Source organism: Schistosoma mansoni, chromosome W (genome assembly GCF_000237925.1).
Source record: "Schistosoma mansoni strain Puerto Rico chromosome W, complete genome".
Lineage (NCBI taxonomy): Eukaryota > Metazoa > Platyhelminthes > Trematoda > Strigeidida > Schistosomatidae > Schistosoma > Schistosoma mansoni.
In genome coordinates, this window is record NC_031502.1 from 42904935 (window position 1) to 42925628 (window position 20694).

Consider the following 20694-nt stretch of genomic DNA (forward strand, 5'->3'; position numbering starts at 1 on the left):
GTTTGTAATGCTTGTAAATTAAGGCTATATCGAGGCAATACTCACAATATGCACATATGCCAATTAGAGACTGACCAGTTGCAGTTCTAAACATCAATGGGAAGATTCAAACAAACAATACTAAGTGAATCTATATTCTTTTTATGTATTGATTTGAATTCATTTGAATGAATTATATTTTTTCCGTTCATGTTCAATTTGTAAAAAATAAAACAATGATTCTTATTTGAAATTTAATATGACTGAAACAATTTTATTGATTAAAAAAAACAATAAAGAGAATCTAGTGAAGAAACTTTTCTTTTCGATGAAATCATTTACTTAAGTTGGACAATTATCTGACCCGTAAACTATTCTCATTCTTATATTTCTTCCTTACTCTTTAATTATTACGTAACTTCATTTGATAATAAGAGTCTTGAATCAATTTATGATGCAATATTTTCTATCCTTCTATAGACATATATTTAATATAAATACGAGTGTGCGGCTCAAGTGAATGATTTCGTCAAAAATATAAATCTCTTCGCTGAATTCTCGTTATTTTTATTCAATGACACAATAGGTTATTTAAAAAATAAAAAAGTCAAATACCTGTGAGTGTTTGTTAATAGTCAATGGTACTACCATAGCTCCTTTATACTTTTGAGTTTTTAAATGTATGAAGAAATCTAATTTTAATTGACCACTGCTTATTTATTATCGGTTTTATGCTTAAATTTGATGGACGGTTCCCCAATTTCGTGGATTGATCGGAGTTAGAAATTAACACCGTTGGATACCGACTCAGTGGTCTAGAGGTTAAGCTCTCGCGCGCGAAACTGATAGGTCACACGTTCGATTCTCGCGAGGCCAGATCGTGGATGCTCACTGCTAAGAAGTCCCACAATAAGACGAAACGGTCATCCAGTGCTTCCAGGTTCTCCATAGTGGTCTAGCTTCAATTGACTCATGATTCGAATTGTAAAATATTACTAAAAATCCCCAAAAAATCCCCTTCTGATTAATTTTGATAAGTCAAAATATTAATGTAGAACCTTTAATAAGAAATAATTACAAAGAAATACTTTTTTGCTCAACTTGTATTTTTAAATTTAGACATCACTTAAAAATGTCTATGAATCAACCTAGTTGTGAAACATTCATGTATTGAAATATATGACTTTTTCCAGTTCAGATGACAGACTAAAGTCGATCAATAATTTACAGTTGTAAATTCAACAATTTTCATGGCTCCTCATATTGATACTCACTTGTTATAAAGTTACTAAGTATAGTTTGTAAGGGATAAAGGTCTAATACGGAAATATTTAAGTGTACCCACAAACGAATCATTCTGAATTCTACCATTCTTTCATAAGTCGTTTGGTGAAATACAACACATATATTTGTCATATTTGGTATATGATCTTCGGCTTGGTGAAAATCCCCCAAACATATCCGTAAAGCGAATTTTCATAAACTAAAATATTCGTCTTCCTCTGCAGAAGTTCCGCCCTCCAGGCGTATACTTTATGTATATATACATACAGTTTACTACTTCCATTTATTTTCCTCATTTTCGCTAGCTGATCATGAACATTAAAACCTTTCTTATTTTATACACTACTTGAAAGTAGCCAGTAGCAACTGGTTTAAAATTAAATACAAGAGTGATCACGCTACATTTTGAACAATAAAACCTCGATCTATTCCATTGGAACAGCTGAATGATTCAAACTTCGAAGAGAAATAACCAATTAGATTGATACCACTAATGTATATATATATATATAATTTTATTTTCCGTCAAGATGATAATTGTTATTTGTGCAAATGCCATGAAATCGTTTGACTTAAAATAGAGCTCTCGAAGGTATCTTAATTTATTACGGTGTTTAACTGGTATAAATAATTCAGTAGGTTTACTAAATCTGTACGTTTTAGGAGATTGGAAAGAATCTAGACAAGATTTAGCCATCAGATAGAACGTGTCAATGGCATCCACGAGACATGAGAATAAGGTATTCTAAGAATTTAACCAGTAAGCGCAGGAGGTCCCATTAAGCATGCTTATAGTCTCTATATTGGCAGGTTTTTTGAATGAGTTGGTTATGAGAGGGATAGATAGGGAGTGCACAAGCTACTATCTTATAGTCAATCCTTTCAAATTCATTGTGTGCTTGAACAGATAGTGGAATGACATCTCTACTAAATATTCGATCAAGTATATTATCACCCTTGTTAGGGTACGAACCCACTGTGGCCAACAGTGAATATTAATGGTTGCCGAGAATTCATCATTACATGACTGAAAACTACCAGTATTTCATTTTATTTTAGGGTAATTAAAATCTCTTGTACTAACCTTAGCATGGTAGTTTGGAGCAGATGCATGTCCAAGTGCACTGATAATAAAATCACTCACATTAGGAGCTCTGTATATAAATCCCAGGAGTAGAATATCGTTCAGGATTTTGACTGATATCCAGACCGATTGAGGTAAACTACTCAGGACACTTTCCTTAACTTTATTAGTTGTTAGGGTATCCAAAACATATTTAAGAGAACCACCCCCTCCCTTGTTTCCTCTGTTGCAGCGATAGAGTCGGTAGTTCCGGATATTTAATTGTGAGTCAGATATTGCATGAGAGCACCATGTTTCAGTGACAAGTATGAATGATAGCTTGGCTAATAAAGCTAAAGTTATTTAGAAGTGAACGTGCATTGATAAGTAATAAATTTAAGAAAGGAGTATGTAGTGTAAAAAAACCGAGAGTTTACTTACTTACTCAAGTAGCAAGTTATAACTTTTCATTGATAAATTAGAGTACTGGCTGACATGGGATAGGTTAGTCGTATCAGTGAATCCTGCTGCTGAGACAACATGATCCGTTTTAATCTCAACATCGTTATTTTCGACTAAGGTATGCTGTTAGTTTTATCTGAGACCATACGAGCGTTCCTAAACTTCTTAAGCGCACAGATTAACCGTTCGGTTTGCTTCAGCCATTCAGTCAATGAATGTGAATCGATTCTAAACAATATAGGACATGAGAAATTCTGGTGCATTTTATTAGGGCGAATATATCGACATGCACTATCTTGAAGGTTAGTTTCCTTTAATATCGAATTCCTTACAGATTTAAGTGCGATCTTGTCAGGTATGTAATAGATGATCACGTTATCTCGAGAGATCATTCGCTCAGTAACTTCGCTAGCGACAAAATTAATAACAGATTCTACTTTGATAAACTCTTCAAGTTCCACGGGAACGGCACGCTTTGAGAATAGCAGTTTAAGAGGTGATAATGCTTTTAGTTCCTGTTTAAGATCATCATGCTTTGATAAGGAGCCCTCAAGTGACTCCACTTTAGAAGGCATATCGCCTAATTGCTTACATATATTGTTTAATTCACTATTAATATTATCGATGCTCATTGATCTTGATATAGAACTCATTAGTAAATTAGAGGCTAAGTCATTCAGAAGCAAGTATAGTGTAAGTCCACTCCTAACATTATCTGATTCAGAAGGAGTTACTGGGCATGGGGTATAGGTAATAACAGAGTTGTTATTATCCGAATTATTAGGGATTTTCCTGGCTTGCTTTTTTAGAGTCGACCGATTTTGATATAAGTGTTAATCCTAATGCTATGTTTGAGTTATATTATAAGATTCAATAATTTCTAAATACTTTATATTAGATACCGTATTATTGTAACGCAAGTTCAAAAGTCGAAACTGAGTTTTAATAATAAGTATTTTAAGTCATTAGTATTGATTGTTCGAAATTTCCTGTTGTTATATATATATATATATATTGCGTGGATCACGTAAATATCTTACTAAGTCTCAAATATTGTAAGTAGATTTGGAAAGTAGTTATCAGTGGAATCCAAAACACTCATTTCGTCTTATTTGTCATTCGTCAGTTGGATAAACATGTACCCCACTGTTTATTTTCACTTCAAGATTCAAACCCAGTAGATTTCTCATCAAACTCGCAATACATTATTAACTTGGCTATGACTGGAGACAGTTTCTAGTTTATGAAACGGCATGGAGTTTATTTCATTTGTATTAGTAGTTTGTATCGTCTGGTTGATGTATAGGGATGTAAATGATCAGTCTTTTTTTAGGATGTTGGATTAAGTATCCCAAAAAATTACGAACCAAACTTTAGGTTCTTTCCTCTAGCATGTAATTTTTGGAGTATATATAGTGGGAAGCGAAGGGTAAAACAAAGCCATTTACATTCAAACTTTCCATTTATTTTGTTTTGTGTCACTACTTCCAGAACTTTACGATATATTATATTTAGCGAGAAAATTTGGTGTTTGAATGAGTAAGGTTTGTTAACATTGTCAAAAAAGTCCTATTGGTCAAGTCATAAGTTGAAATATGCTTTAATTTTTAGTTCACAGGACGAGGGAAACTTTGGCATTACTATGCTTCATTGGCTTATGAACACCTCATGCAATTTTGTCTTCAATAATTGTGTTACTTATGTTTTATTCAGTAGTATTATTTTTAACAGAAAAGTTTACACGGTGATGATATGATCAAATTCACCAGTAAATATTGTGATTTATGGATGACCTTTGAAGGACTCTAAGTGGATCTTGAAAATGTCCACCTACTCACTAGGTCTAGATGAGGGTTATAAACTGGTATGAGGGATTAGGATTATGATTTACAGTTGTTGGTTAGGGTTGGGAATTTGATCTAGTTTTTTCATCACAAGTTAACATCAGCTAAAAAGTCAAAACGCTATTTTCATAAAACGTGCTTTGTAGTCAGCTCTTGTTATTCCATTTTATTATTAACTTGGTATTATTTTAAATGTATTAGGTGTTAAATACCGTTAGTAGTCGGGATTTTACTATCATATATTACTGATATTACTCATTAGGAATCTAATAAAACTACTTAAAAATTGAATAAACCGTACTGAATATATTATTCTAGGTAGGTCTAAAATTAGTAAGTTTATTTAATATATCAACCTCGTATAGGATATGTTCACATAACCTACAATGACGTATTTTTTGTACCAGTTTCATAGTTTTAAGTTTCTGTAAACTATTTCAATAAGAATAGATATCATTACTGAAAATCACCAATTTTACTTAATTAATAATAGATTGTCTAAAACTAAATATAGATGTAATTAAAAGTAATCATTATCAAACAAATAAATAACTTCGCCAGACACAAAATATGCTCATACAACATTGCTGGAATATAATACCGCGAATGTTTTCCTAAAAGATATTTCATACACACATAGGGACAATAGGAACAATAACGGGGCGGATTCGCATGCATATAGCAAGCAATCCTCTTTGAACCTAGCACACAACAATACCGCCATGCACTGTTCCATCGCCGTTGGCAGATAAGGCAACCTGAAAGTCACAAGAACATCATCAGGGCATACGACAGGAAATGTACCCCGTTCATGCACACACAATAAAAAACTTTATAATTGTAGGAAGTGGATTATGAAAATCTATCAAGCTTCGTTAAATAATTACACTAGTAAGATAATTACTATTGAAATCAAAACAAGAAACTGATTTGTAGAAGTTAATTTATCATATGGTTATTATAATTTAAATATCTATGAATAAAAACTTAAATTAACAACACATGAACCTTTGAAATAGTTGTTTGCTTTAAGATATATTGAAATTGGTAAAGAGTACTTCTATATATCCCTAGGTAAATTTATAGTGACTAGTCCATAGAAAATTATAAGTAATACTCAAGGATATAATGTGGTCCGTAAACTTTGAAGTGAATGAAGATTCGGTAGGTAATATATTTAGAAATATCATTCGATACATGGTGCATACATTTTATAGGATATTTCAAACTTGATTATATTGTTTAAATCATCCATATAAATCTATCAGATAAGAAAGTGACAGATTTAAAAGTAAATAAGAAAAAGATAGTTGTACAATTTCCCTTTACGTAACTGATCATTTATATTTGGATATAATTCTATCTACAGTACATGATTATGGAAAGTGTCATCATTCATTATAGATTGGAAACAATTTATTATTGCGTTGTGGTTTGTGCTGCTGCTGTCGACAGATATAAGTAGTATGTATCATCAGTCGAAAGTGAAATGTCTGGCGGCATAAGGTTGAGAAGATCGAAGAAAAGAGAATGAGAACAGAGAATGATTGCTGTGGAAAAGAAAAAACAATGAAGTCTGAGACGATTGATTGACATTTTACAGAAGGAACAGTCAAGTTTGAGATAATTTATTGACAGTTTGCAAATGAAGCATTTACTGTATGGTTCTCACGTTTTACTAAGACATTCTGTAATTTTGTGTTCAAGTACATTCGTTCGCTACAGTGTTACCATGTAACTGCAGCTAAATAAACATTTAATTTAGATAATCTTCCTCTACAGTATAGCATAAATGTTTTTTATAACCTGTCTTGATGAAAAATTTACTACATAAAGTGAAGTATAATTCGTAGGAAATTTATTTAAAAATAATAAGTCAAATCTTAGCCAAGGTAACCGTACATTTAAAAAAATCCGGATTTATTAGGATTATATTTCAACGGATTAATGGTACTGCACTTTTTAGTTCTCAGCACCTCTTCAACAGATATGAGTTTTTCATGGAAATGATATGTTATGAGATTAAATAGTATTCTACCAAAAATGCTCGAATTTAATTATACACTTCTCTATAATTTTTAAATCACAAGCTTCAAACTCGTTACATTGGTTTATAAAGGCTCTAATTGTTTTGTCTAAAAGTTTTCTACTTTGAAGATATTATTTTACCAATGAAATCAGTGACATTTAATTGTTTGAAGATGTTATCAACAAGGCTAAAACTGGTCACAAAAAAGCTATTTACCTTTAACCATGTGTGTTAGCTTAAATTTACCAAGTATTGTGAGAAATATGATAAAAAAATTAAGTTGAGCTAACAAAAGAATTGAAATTCACTGTATTGGTGTAAACAAGGTTTACCGAAGAAATTAATAGGATCAAGTGATTATAAAGCACCTACTTAACTTACTGGTCTGTGCTGTTTTTGTCTGAAACCTATGAAATTATTTCGGCAAATATATTCATTATCAGAATGGGGTTTTTGTGGATTGTAGTAATTTTTAATAGTTGAATTCATGAGTCGAATGCTGCAAGCGGGATCGTGTATGCGTGCTGCTGAGGAGTCTCATACTGGGACGAAACGGTCGTCCAATGCTTCCAGGTTTTTCATGATGTTCTAGCTTTAATCAACTCATGAATTCAACTGTTAAAAAACATATTTTTAATAAGGCTGTTTATCTATGACTGTGATGATGAATTTTTCACATTGACCGTAGCAAAACTAAAACCAACGGGTATTCATGTAAGGTTAATTGTAGATTAACCAGTTATGCTTGGATTTCGCGTTTCTATTAACTTTGGATTTTTAATTCAAGAAAATAAAATTTTGTAGATACTATTTTTAAATATACTCCACCTTTTATTACATGTATACTATCTACATAATATAAATGTTTTGGAAGTAGCTTGAAAGAGTGATAATTAAAATAAAATTGTTCATCATATTTCTAAGTCGTATGCGAGGAGTTACTTTTCTCGCGTCTGAAGTTTATGATTATAACTTTTGACAGGATTTTTTTTACCTAAAAAGCCTGTCAATCTGTCATAAACTTCTGACATGACAGAAATTAATGAACTTTTTGGTGACATTTTCTTTATACATAATAGATCAAAGTTCAGGATTTCAGGATGGACTGATTTCTGGAATCAAGTTGCTGTGAACAAATGCCTTCTGTCAAATTAGAAGAATCATTTATTCTCTGAAAAATAACCTACACTTAATTACACGACTTGTCAAAAATTTCATTATTATTAATCAAGATTAGTCTATCTAGTAATAGGTTAGTTCAAAGTCATTTAATTTAATCTCAGTAATTATACTAAGAAAATAGTTGTAATGAAAACATTTCAATCCAATCACCAAGAATTAAGAATTCATTTTGGAATGTTCAGGCATACGTAACACGTGGCCCAACCATCTCAGTCAATGAAGATTCATGACCTCATCGACTGATTTACCATCATTACCTAATACCCTGTGTCTAACCTCACTATTACTTACCCGGTGATCCCAGCAGATGCGAGCAATATTTCTAAGACATCTGTGGTCAAATACTAGTAACTTACGAGTATCGTCTACTCTTAATGGTCACGTTTCGCAACCGTGAAGTAGAACAGAGCGAACTGCTGCGCAGTATACTCGTCCCTTAATTGATAGACAGATATCTCGTCTTCGCCATAGGTGACGTAAGTTGGCAAAAGCCAAACGAGCCTTTTGAATCCGTGCTGAGATTTCGTCAGACACCAACCCATTAGGGCTGATCAGACTTCCAAAATAAATGAAGTTGTCGACGCAGGCCAGTCCTGGAGTAACAATTTACATTTAGAGGGGTGAAACGCATTCCAAATATCCTGGCATTTTTACTCAGTACTAACAAAAGATTCTGTATTTTATCAGCATGTTCACCGAACAGGACTATGTCATCTGCGTATTCTAAGTCGATAAGTGGACCTCCTGGTAAGGGATCAATTTCTGAAAATTCAGTCGACGAGGTTGTTATTTCCAGTTATTTATTTATTGTCATTTATTCTCTGAAAAATAACCTACACTTAATCACACAACTTGTCAAAAATTTCTTTATTATTATTTACCAAGATTAGTCTATCTAGTAATAAGTTAGTTCAAAGTCATTTAATTTAATCTCGGTAATTATATTAAGAAAATAGTTATTTGCATTTTTTAAAAAAAAAGAAGTTGTAATGAAAACATTTCAATTCAATCACCAAGAATTAAGGATTGATTTTGGAATGAAAGGAATAATTTTCTTCTCAATTTACAGTACTACTGTCATATAACTTTGTTCTGATCATTCATAAAAAAATTGATGTCAAATAAAAAACAACATTACCTAATCTTCATTAATTTCTTTTTTTTATGCTTCTCTAACTAAATACCTATTTACGACCCGTAAAAAATCACCCCATTTTCACTTTGAACCATTCTTTACAAATCCCTAATCTAAATGAGAAGTGTTATTAATTCAATAGAATTGGGGTTATTTTTTTCGTTAATTTTTTTCTCTTTACTTTCAAATCTATCCTTCCTCCTTTAATTTTTTCATTTGTTACCATTTTTTTCTTTTTTCTTTCATTACCATTTTATTTTATTAATTTATTATTTTTTTATGAAAAAAATGTACTGACTTTCTTATGTGACATTAACAACAACAAAAACAACGACAAAAAAGAGGAAAAGAATAGCAACTAATACTAACCTACTAGTTTTAAAGCTCATTATGCAAAAAAACAACAACAAGAAACCAAACACACACTAAATAGATAAGTAAATAACTAACTAATTTTCTTATAAATAACGCTTCAGTTGAAAATTAAATTATACAGAGTAAAAGGATAACAGAAAAATGAAAACAAACAAACTAACTAACTAAATAAGTAAAGTGGAATGAGTTAACTAAAACCATACACGTGAGTTAATTTATTGTTCTGTGTATATGTAATAATAATAATAATACTAAAGTCAATAGATTTATCTTCTATATTTTTTTAAAAAATGAGTGAACGTTTTATTAATCGGGATTTTATTTTCTTTTTTTTTTCTATACTTGAATTTTGTTTCCCTTTTTTTAGTTGTTACCATCTTTAATATAATTTAAACAAATTTATTTTTTTTTCTACATCTGATAATCTTTACATTAAATTCATTATTATTTCTTAACTTTTTCATTCTAATTCAATAAATTTGTATAATCAGTTTTTTTTGTTTTTTCTTTTAGATTTAGAATATTTCTACCATAAATTTTTCACAGTGTAAAGAAAATTAAAAAAAAAAGAATCAGATTCCTAAAATGAATTAATTTTAAATGAAAGGGAGATTAAATAATGAACAAGAGTATGTATATATATATATACATATATAGAAGAAAGTTTATATATTTATGTGTATATGTGTAATAGAAAACAAGAAACGAATTAGAAAATGAATACTTGATATTATTCATTTGGGATTCTCATCTCTAGAGTAAGAGGTTTACTTTAATTCTCTATCTCTATAAAACGTATATATATATATGGAGAGAGAGATGAGTATTTGTTTATTTGTATGTATATATATATTGAGTAACTTGATGAATGAACGTATGTACATAAGATTTCCCTATTATATCTTAATCATTACTACTTTAATTTGTAAATCATTCAAAAATTATATATAAATAAATATACATCATTTTAATTAATAGAGTTTTCATTTCTGAATAACGAAAAAAGTCAATTAGAAGAAGAAGATTGAAATAACAATAATATGAAGTAACGGATAACATTTTTTGAAAAATTAAGGCTCATAAAAAAGGAATCAACAAGGTAGAGAGGGAGAAGCTAACATAGATTTACATACATATAAACAGATGAATACGTTGAAAATATTTTTGGGAGGGGATATTTTTGATCGGTTAAAAAACTGAATTAGTTAGTTGTTATTTCATAGAATATTCTTTAACTACCATAACATTTGGAATATTCAAGGAATTCAGCCTGTTAGAGAATGTTATAATGATTAGCTTATTAAGAGGTAATAAGATTATTATTATTGTTAGCTTTATTCAATATTATATTTTTGGTACAATACAGAATTCTCAGCACAAAGTACTCCAACAAGTTCCCGTTTCTTACTTCTTCGTCCTTCCTGACGATGAATATTGAGTGATCGCCAGTTAGAAGTTAAAAGCCCAGTCAATCGACATCTGGATAATGTACATTCTTCTCGCTGCATATTGCCAGCAACCACGATATCTCTGATTAAGCCTTCTGTAACCTTTGCAGCGAAAGGTCTTACACTTTTCAGAAACGCACCTGAATAGGTTGTGCGATTAATAGGCATAATGATGTATTAAAACAAACGAAATTAGATAACTTGTTGAAATGTCTAGATGACAGGAATAGGTAGCCCAGATGTTTAAACAGGCCGCCAAGAAGTACTTAGTTGTGAAAAGTTGAAATATCAATTAATAATGAACAGTAATTATAAATAATAGTAATGGATGATTGTACTTTAGTATATTTTAAAGCCAACAAACTTTAATTACTGACTAAGAATTTGGATATTTAGATAAGTAATATGTTGATCATTACTAGAGATATATCATTTGATAATTTTAAATTAATTGATAATTGGTTTGCTTGTTCGTAATGAAATTTGTAATAAATCAGTGAGTAATGAAATGAATTTACAACATTTCGTTAATTTACGGAAGTCACTTCTTCAGAGAACAAATCACTGGTTACCTATAAAAGAGGAATTAAATAAAAATATATTAAATACTGGGAAGTCAAAGTTTGATGTTGTAATTCTTATCACTGATAATAAGTTTTAGCCGTTATTCAGTTGAACAAATTGTGGTGTGGGTTACTTATGTCAATATTGAATGTATTTCACTAGAAGATCGATAACGAAAGGACGGGAACGAAATGCAATTGCTATGAAAATGCATGAACAATAATAATTGGAGACGATGGATTGAAATTTGCAGAAGGGAAGGTCAAGATTGAGACAATTGATTGGTAGTTTGTAAATTAACTATTTACTATATGATTCCCATATTTTACTCAGATATTCTGTAATTTGTGCCTACATACATTTGGTTGTCCCCACTTGTGTTCTCGTCCACTACAAAATCTGTGAGGGAGGCCGATTGTATAAATTCACTGAAATCATGAAACGATCAGTGTTAGACAACCATTGAAAACCTGGAGGCGTTGGATGGCCGTTTCGTCCCAGTGTGTGACTCCTCAGCAGTGTGCGCCCACGATTTGACATGCGGGACTCGAACACTGGGCCTTCGCTCTCGAGCGAACGCTTAACCTCTAGACCACTGAGTCGGTATCCAAAGTTGTTAGTGTTTAACCCCAATCAATCCACAATATAGCGCAACCATCTACTACTGTCCTCGGCGGGTAGCTGCCTCATGCCAGACACAGTATCAATGCAGTTCAGAATTAGCTCTATTAGGAGTTATTATTAATATTATAAAATGGTTATTAGTTATTTCATGTGCTTTGATGGTTGATAAAAATTCTAAATTCTGCTATACTGTTTAATGTCTGTGCTTGGGAAATGCCCTCAAATAATAATGAATAAATTGTAAAACAATTGATAGAGACAATGATCATTCACGGAGAATATGTCAGATCCCATTACCAAATAATAAATAATTTTTGTTTTGTAGATAGGTCGATCAAGTAGAAAATCACATTACTAATTACTGTTTATACTATAGATGAGGAAATAAATATATTGGATGAACATAGTTGTAATCTGATTGTAGATTAATCATCAACGAATTCCAGTGGTGATGGGTTTTCTGTGACATAATCGATTCATCAGTAGTCCTTTCAAGACATTAGGTACTTACGTTGAATTTTTAATAGTCCGAAAGATTTAAAAAAGAATATGTTTTATTAGAAACATTATCACCAAATGACTGAAACTTGATGCAAGTAATAGAAAAAGTGATGATAAGTTATTTACGATTCTGGAAACAGATATCATTTGGTTTTTGAAATATGTGTTTTATTCAGATGACAACACTAATACTATCAGGTTACCTCAGTTAATAGATGCTTTTAGAAACATTATTATTCTCACATTCAAACTTTGTGATTGATTTAGTTGAATTAAAGTATTATTCATAACATTTCAGAGTGTAAGCTAGCACACAAAAGGCTTATGTACAGTTTCATAGGTAAAGCGACTCATTACTATTAGTGTTATCTGTCGATTTTGTACAATGCGTTCGTTTTATTACCAAACGGCATTAACTGCATTTTTATCAGAAATCAAGGAGAGCTGGATTATCGTTTTGTTCAGGTTAAAAACTTCCCAACCAAGTTCATCCGCAACTTCTCATAAGATTAGATCTTGTGAAAAACACGATACACTTAAGCTGGTTAGTTGAAATTTAATTGTTCATATTTAAACCACAGTGCGTTTTCAGTATGGAGCAACTTTCTTTCGATTGCACTAGTGGTTTATTATCTCACTTCCAATATGACTGACTCCAGAGTCGCACTAAATTTAAGTCAGGAATAAAACGTTTACAATAGGATATCACTTTATGAAAAGGTGAATTGGCAGTGAAAAAAGAACTACCTAATTCCGACTGACCTAAGTTTCCAGCCTGTCAAAAGTGTTAAAGATCCTGCCCTAGTTCAGCAAGCAAATGCCTCGGAAAAGATCTGGTGGTTGACGGTCACAACTAAAATGAAGTCATTGAGTATGGTGGTACATCCTTTACTGTCTTACTTTTGCACACAATGAATAGCTTGAGAAGTGCTAGCAGGACACAGATTTTGTATTGAAGTATCTCGAAAATAGATAACGTTGATGATTGATCAACCGTGGTTTCGACATAGTATATGTATGAACTCACCTATCAAAAAATTTATAATGTAATACCTACCGGAATCATTTATAAATTCAGCTAACAAGATATTCTCTAGAACGAAATAAGTAAATGAATGTTAGTAAATGTTAGATATACGGTCTTAATTATCAGGCCAGTGTTGTTTCGATCACGAACGGTCAGTTTACTCATCTAACTCAAAGCTGATTAGATAAGATTCAGCCTGTAGATGCTGACAGAATTTATGACTCTATTTAGTTTAATTACTTTTCAGTTAATGTCAATATTATTTTCAATATAGGATTGTGGAGATTGTTAATTTTATAACTGAGATCATGAACTGATCAGTGTTAGACAACCATTGAAATCCTGTAGGCATTGGACTGCAGTTTCTTCCCAGTAGGGGACACCTCAGTAGTGAGTACCTACGATTCCGTTCACGTAATTCGAACTCAGGACCTTTGGTCTCTCGCAAACACTATCCAATACTTTCAGCTTTTCAATGGTGATATGACATTGATCGGTTCATGGTTTCAATTAAACCTCAATATTATTTTCTTACAAAGATGAATTTATTGAAATTCAAAACGTTCAATAACATAATAATTTAAAACAGCTTTCTATGAATTTCTAAGAATTATTTTACGTATTCAGCTAAAGAATGATCTTTAAAGACCTGAAAAGGAAACTTGTTTTCTCGATGCTTTTGAAAATTAATTTGTTAATTCCAATCTGAACGACATGATTTTAGTATTCAGTTCTTGGTTGCTTATTCTACATCCATATCAAATTTATACGCGATAGTATATACCTAAAATTCATCAGGTATTTTTAACAGCGTTCAATTTTCTTTCTTCCTAGTATACTTGTGTTTATATTTCTATTTTTGATGACAAATTCTAAGACCTGACCATTTCTTATATTGTCAAACCACCGGCTCAGATACGCAGTATACACCACATGTTAGATGTGTGTTTACGTCTATCTGTAATATTACTATATGTCTTTATAAATATGTATTTATATGTAGACAAAACTTTTTTTCCTACAGATGTGTGTCTCAGTGATCTTTGGAATTTTCATTCATATTTATTAGTTTTCACTCCACTAGAATATAGTAGTAATCTTGTGTGGCAGAAGCAATGACAAGTGTATATGATAATCTGTTTGTAACAGGATTGGTTTCCCAAGATAAAAATACGTATGTACACACACAGAAATGAATGACAGAGGAAAAAAAATATATATGAGAAGATAAGAAAAACGAGGGGAAGTGAAACATAGCAATTGTGTTTAATAGGTGGATAGAAATATTTGTATACGTATAAAAAAATATTCTTGATAGAATAGTAAACTAGAATAATGAAAAGTATAGGAAACAAAGTAAATGATTTTTTTGAGGAAAAATCAAAGTGTAGAAAAATAAATGTAATCACAACTATCACTTCCTTCAGTCCCCTTTCATATGTCCTACAGAATACTAGATTATTTATGATGGTGTGTTGGTATACCAAGTGTATCGTGAAAGAGAAAGCAAGAAAATTGAACCATTTCATACAATTCTCAAAACTTTTCATTGACGGTTATAGTACTTCCGAAGATTGTGTGAGTATATTCTTTGATAGATTTTGTCATTATGTTAGGTATAACTTTTATTATTAGTTTCATTCTAGGAAGTTGTTATTTTAAATTATCTGATGATCAGTCTTGTTAACTTTAGTCGTCATTTAATACATGGAAGGTTTGATACTTTAATATCTTGGTTGTTATTTATGTTTTAAACAGAAATTTGAGATTACACTGTAAAGGGATAAAATTATCACTAGAATGTTGATTTGTGGAGGTTGTAGGGACTTTAATAGTTGAATTCATGAGTCCATCTAAACTAAACCACGATTGAAAACCTGAAAAGAATATACGGCCGTTTCATCCCAGTATGGTCCTGGGCTCGAGGAGTTCCTTACTAGGACGAAACAGCCGTTCAGTACTTCTAGGTTTTCAACGGTGGTCTAGCTTAGATTGACTCATCAATTCAACTATAATAAAGTTATCATCAAGCGTATTTCATATGTTACTTGATCCGTAAGGTAAGAAACTCAATTTTGTCACTTCTGGCTTAACTTTCAATTGTTGTACATCAAATGAATCCAGGTTTGTTCATAGGCGAATTCTACATAAATTCATATAATGTGAATTCATCAAACTGGTGAATGAGATAGAAAACTAAAAATATATCTGTGCTCTTGACAAATAAATGTTTAATCTCGTTATGAAAACTGCACTGTTGAAAGTTAGATAAACCATATGATAAGGTATTAACAAGTCATTTAATTCAGTTACAACTCTAGATTTTATGACATATACAGCACATTAAAGAAAATATGGGTTACCGTAGTATGAAGTTTTGATGAAAATTTACCGAATAAATTCTATTTTTCTTAATAAATAAGTCAGATGATTTCATAGTTATTGTATACCTATTTAGGGCTCTAGATTAACAGTGGGTTTTTTTAAATATTAAGATAATCAAGTCACACTTTTAATAGAGGTATACTTGAAAGTCATAGTCCTGAAGAATCCAGTTGTGATAACGGAATATTTATTCAAGTTACCTGGTTAGTAAACAGAATGTAATTAGCTGAACTCCTGAACTTAAATTTCTAGGTCTTTTCAGGCTTTCGAAATTTACTACTGAAAATCCAAATGCTTGACATTTTTTCTCTGAACATATCATTGAAATAGATAGCTGATCAGTTCATTACTTGCACCAACAATTTCATAAAGACCATGGACTTCAATGCATATATTTTGCTGTATCTAAAAAAAGAGTACTTGTCTTCAGTTACGTGTCTGCGAATTTCTATACAGTGATTCACAATGTTAAATTCTAAATGACTTGCCCACTAAGGAAGCTTAAAAGGTTAAAGCAAACTACGTTTACTGACTGAATTATAATTAATAGAATTCATCAATCTTAAACTCTGGTCAATTTTTCTTGTTCAAAATATGCAGTAAGACTACCAGTCCATTTGTTACCAACCTGTGAATGTTATTATGATTGCACAAATACATCTATTTCTTGGTAGGCTGGATAAATACGGTGCATAATACCTAAATACATTATAGATAAACTGTATCACCACTCTATGCCGAAAAATATCCCCTGATAAATATAAGTAACTCTGAACAGTAACTCAGTGTTTTAATGCTTGTAGTATTGTTTTGAAGATTGGATCGATGGAAGTATATGGAACAAATATAAATCAGCAAAGATTACTACGAGATTAAAAATAACAAAAAGCAACTGTTATCAATGGAGTTCACATTTAAAACTGCTTGTTAAACTACTAATAAGTATCGTCTTTTGATGAAACAATCAAGCCTGTTTTAAAGGCTTTTGGTGACACTAAAGAATCGAATGTCTAAAAAGGCGGTTGCATGAAATTTGGAAAGATCCTTCATCAACTGAATCTTGAACGAATTAGTATATTGAACCGGTGATACAAACTATAGTTTTATGTTCCACTGATAACCGTGACCGAATTTCCTCCTCAAAAATTGTCTCAGATAGCTAGAAATTTTCATTTAAAAAATATATGCCAATAGTTTGTCGTTAAGAGTATCTGAGGTCCAACAGGTTTTGCATTAATCAAAAAACACAGAGATAATAACATTAAGTTACTGAGGTTGCATCTTATCTTTTATGGAGTCACTTAGACTAGCTACCAGTCAGCCGCGTGACCCTACAAATTCGATAAACACTTGTTACTGGAGAACATGCAACTACCAGACGATCAATCCGTGTAAAAATTTATCCATTTGGTCATATCCTTTATTATTTGATTTTATTTTTGTACTGGTCAAAAAAGCAACTTAAACTAAGAAATGACCAATCCTATACAATGTGGTGATGATGAAACACTTATAGATAAAACCTCTATTCATATGATGTCGTTTCCAATCAAACTTAAGTAAACATACACTTGTCGTTTTAAGGAAAATTAAAAGGGAATCTGAGTGACACATTAAAATACGTTTCTCAGGAACTTTTAATTAATATCAGATAACCACCAAACAAGAGCGTTAGCCAAACGATGATTTCAGTTAAGTCACTTGATAATATGAACAAGTATTGCTTCGACACATAACAGTTATTTGATATTCACCATTTATGTATGAAATCCGAATTTCACTACACATTTGATAATTACATTTGCTAGTTAACCGTGGACTTTCATTACGGGTATTTTCACAGATCTTTGTCTGTTTGATATGAGTAAGCATTTTAAACTAGTTGTCAGTAGTTTATAAGTCACTCATCTTGAAACAACATTAGTTAGAGTATTCGTTATTTCTAGGAAAATATCGTTATCAGTTGTACTATGTCACCATTCTATAGAAGTACTTTTTCCGTTAGATTAAGTTCTCAGGGGATATTTTTAGGGGAAAGTGTGTTGTGGAGATTATTTTAATTTTCAGAGGTCTTTGTCAGGAGCAAATATTGGTTTGAGTACCTTTCAAAATCAGTCTCAATAATTGAAGATCCTGTGTTCGTTCTCTAATGGGGTCGCGTGCTTTCACTGCGAAAGAATCTCATTCTCAGATGAAACACCTGTCCAGTGCTTCCTACTTATCAATGTTACATCGATTTAGATCAATCCACGATAAAAATACTTAAAGACATAAAATTGCTTAGTTACGATTTTTGTTCCATTCGATCTAAAGTGAATATTTTACGGCTTGGAGATATACCAGAAAATAGGTAGCTCGTATTATTGGATTTTAGATTATTAGATATCTGATTTTGGAAAAAATGTATTTTTTCATTTCAATGAATTGTTCAGTAGTAAAGATGTGAATGACCTGAGAGTAATCTTTTACTTATAAACAGTAAGTTATATTGAACGTGGTATAAGCTACTAGCGAACTAACTAGACTCTAAGCATTGTGTTAGATTTGTAAATTCCCTTAGTTTATGCTTCAACATTAAACTTGTAATATGAAATTTCTGATTACTGCTTGTAGGACTAATGTATACATTATTCATACAAAAATGATATTTGTGATTCAAATATTATGGTAGGTGACCAGTCATTATAGTTCGTGAAATTCTAAACTAAATAGTTGTGTTGTTCTGACTGTTGAAGATGTTTTACAAAAAACTCAGTAGTCTGAATTTTGCTTTATAAGGAGAAAATTGATGTGGCTTGCTATAGATTTTTCAAGTGTTCTGATTTATTAAAAACTGAAGTAAGATGTGATTTGACCTCAAAGTATATTCTTGATAATAAGATGGTTTGAGCAATAAATGATCATTTAACTATGTAGGTATCTAATTCTATCAGTTATCTATTTCAATACACTGGATTTATTTAAAGAATAAAAATAAATGTGGGCTGTTACATTAAGCGAATGAATCAGTACCCTATACTTCAGAGTAGAATGTTCTGTTTGTTGAATCAATCATGATGAACAGACTAAAAGAATAGTTCGGAGCCCAGATCAATTAAATCTGGTTGGCCATAATCGCTGGTAAATATTATAAACTTCAAACGTCAATGCCAGCAAGCGTGTTTGAGCTAAGTAAACTAAGTAGAGTTTGTAAGCAATACTTACTAAATCAGAATGAATAAATTTATCATGGCAATCATGGCTTTCTAAAACAACTTTTACTAGTTAATTGGTTATCCCCATACTGATATCCTCATTATCTTTAACAATGACTTACTCTCTGAAGATGTAGTAGTTTTACAAAAGCGTAAATCTCATCAATGTATTATTGGTAAAATTACTTTCAAATGTTATATGACAACTACATAGTGCGTCATAGTGCTTAAGATGATTACATACTATAATGGTAATTATTCACAAGTTGTTTTGTCCTACATTTAGGAAATGTAGAAGATTAGGATTATAACTTTATAAGCAGTAAATAGCAGTGAACTATTTATATAAGTTTTGTTTATGTAACAATTCATTTAGAAGAAAGTTATATTCACCTGCTTCTTATCCATATTTGAGTGCAAAACTAAATATAGCACTATCTGTTCTGGCTACGGTTGTAGCATGTCATGTTATTACAATTGGGCAGAAATGTATCCCTTTGTCTTCTGCATAATTACATTTACTTCTATAAGCAGAACGAAACCAAATAAAAACGAGTCTACACTATTTAAATAGTAAGCTGAAAAATAAACACAAATAGGAATTGTGTGTCTGTATAGAATGAATAACTTTTGATTCACTATTTACATGGAAGATAGGAATTTTAATTACAAAATTGTGTGGTTGGTTAAATATTAGTCCAATTAACGAAAGCAACTATAGAAATTGTAAGATGATATCGGTGTATTAAAGTGTATAAGACAAACTTATGTACTGCAATCAACAAAAAGATGTGAGATTTTTCCTCTCATTACCTACCGTTAAATATGTTTATCTAAGCAAATTTAATATTCATCTTGTATTTTAGAAAGTAATTATAACTTGTTCTATTTACGAATGATTCTGTTCATTTATCTTACGCAGACACGAATAAAGCCATTGTCTGATAGCTTTTTATCTTTGCGTTTCCGTCATTTTTCCAATTATACAAATATGGTTGTTTTTTGAATCATACTGACAGTTTGGCAAGGATAAATATGTGAATATTCGTGCGAATTAGTTTATTTTTCGAATGGTATGCATTCCAACTGAAACATATTTGTCATATTCAAAGCAATATGCACTTTAAAATCTCAATATCTTCGTGCCTCCGAACGCCCCGATATGGCCGAGGGTGGGGAGAGTCAGCTCTTCCACTCGAAATGCTCTCACATGACCACACGTATACGGCCACTAACAGAGAAGTCATACTAACTTCTTGTGGTGGGGATGTTGTTTACGAAATTAGGAGAACGAAGAGTGAATGTCCAGTGCTTAAAACTGGTTGTTGGACACGTAGGGCCCACTTAGGGGAACTGTAAAACCCTGATTTCAAACCAATGGTGCACATGGACTCCAGAATCCTGAAGGAACAAATGGCGTATGAACCTATTATTGGTCACCAGCTACCATGAGACTGTATCTCCTGACGTTGCTTCACTGCCTTGTGGATCAAACCTTCAAGTCGAAGGCCCCGGGTGTGGCCTCCTAATAAATCCACCTGCTTCGGTCTGGGCACCCGGGAAGTATTACAATCTACACACAAATCAAGTGACTTGTG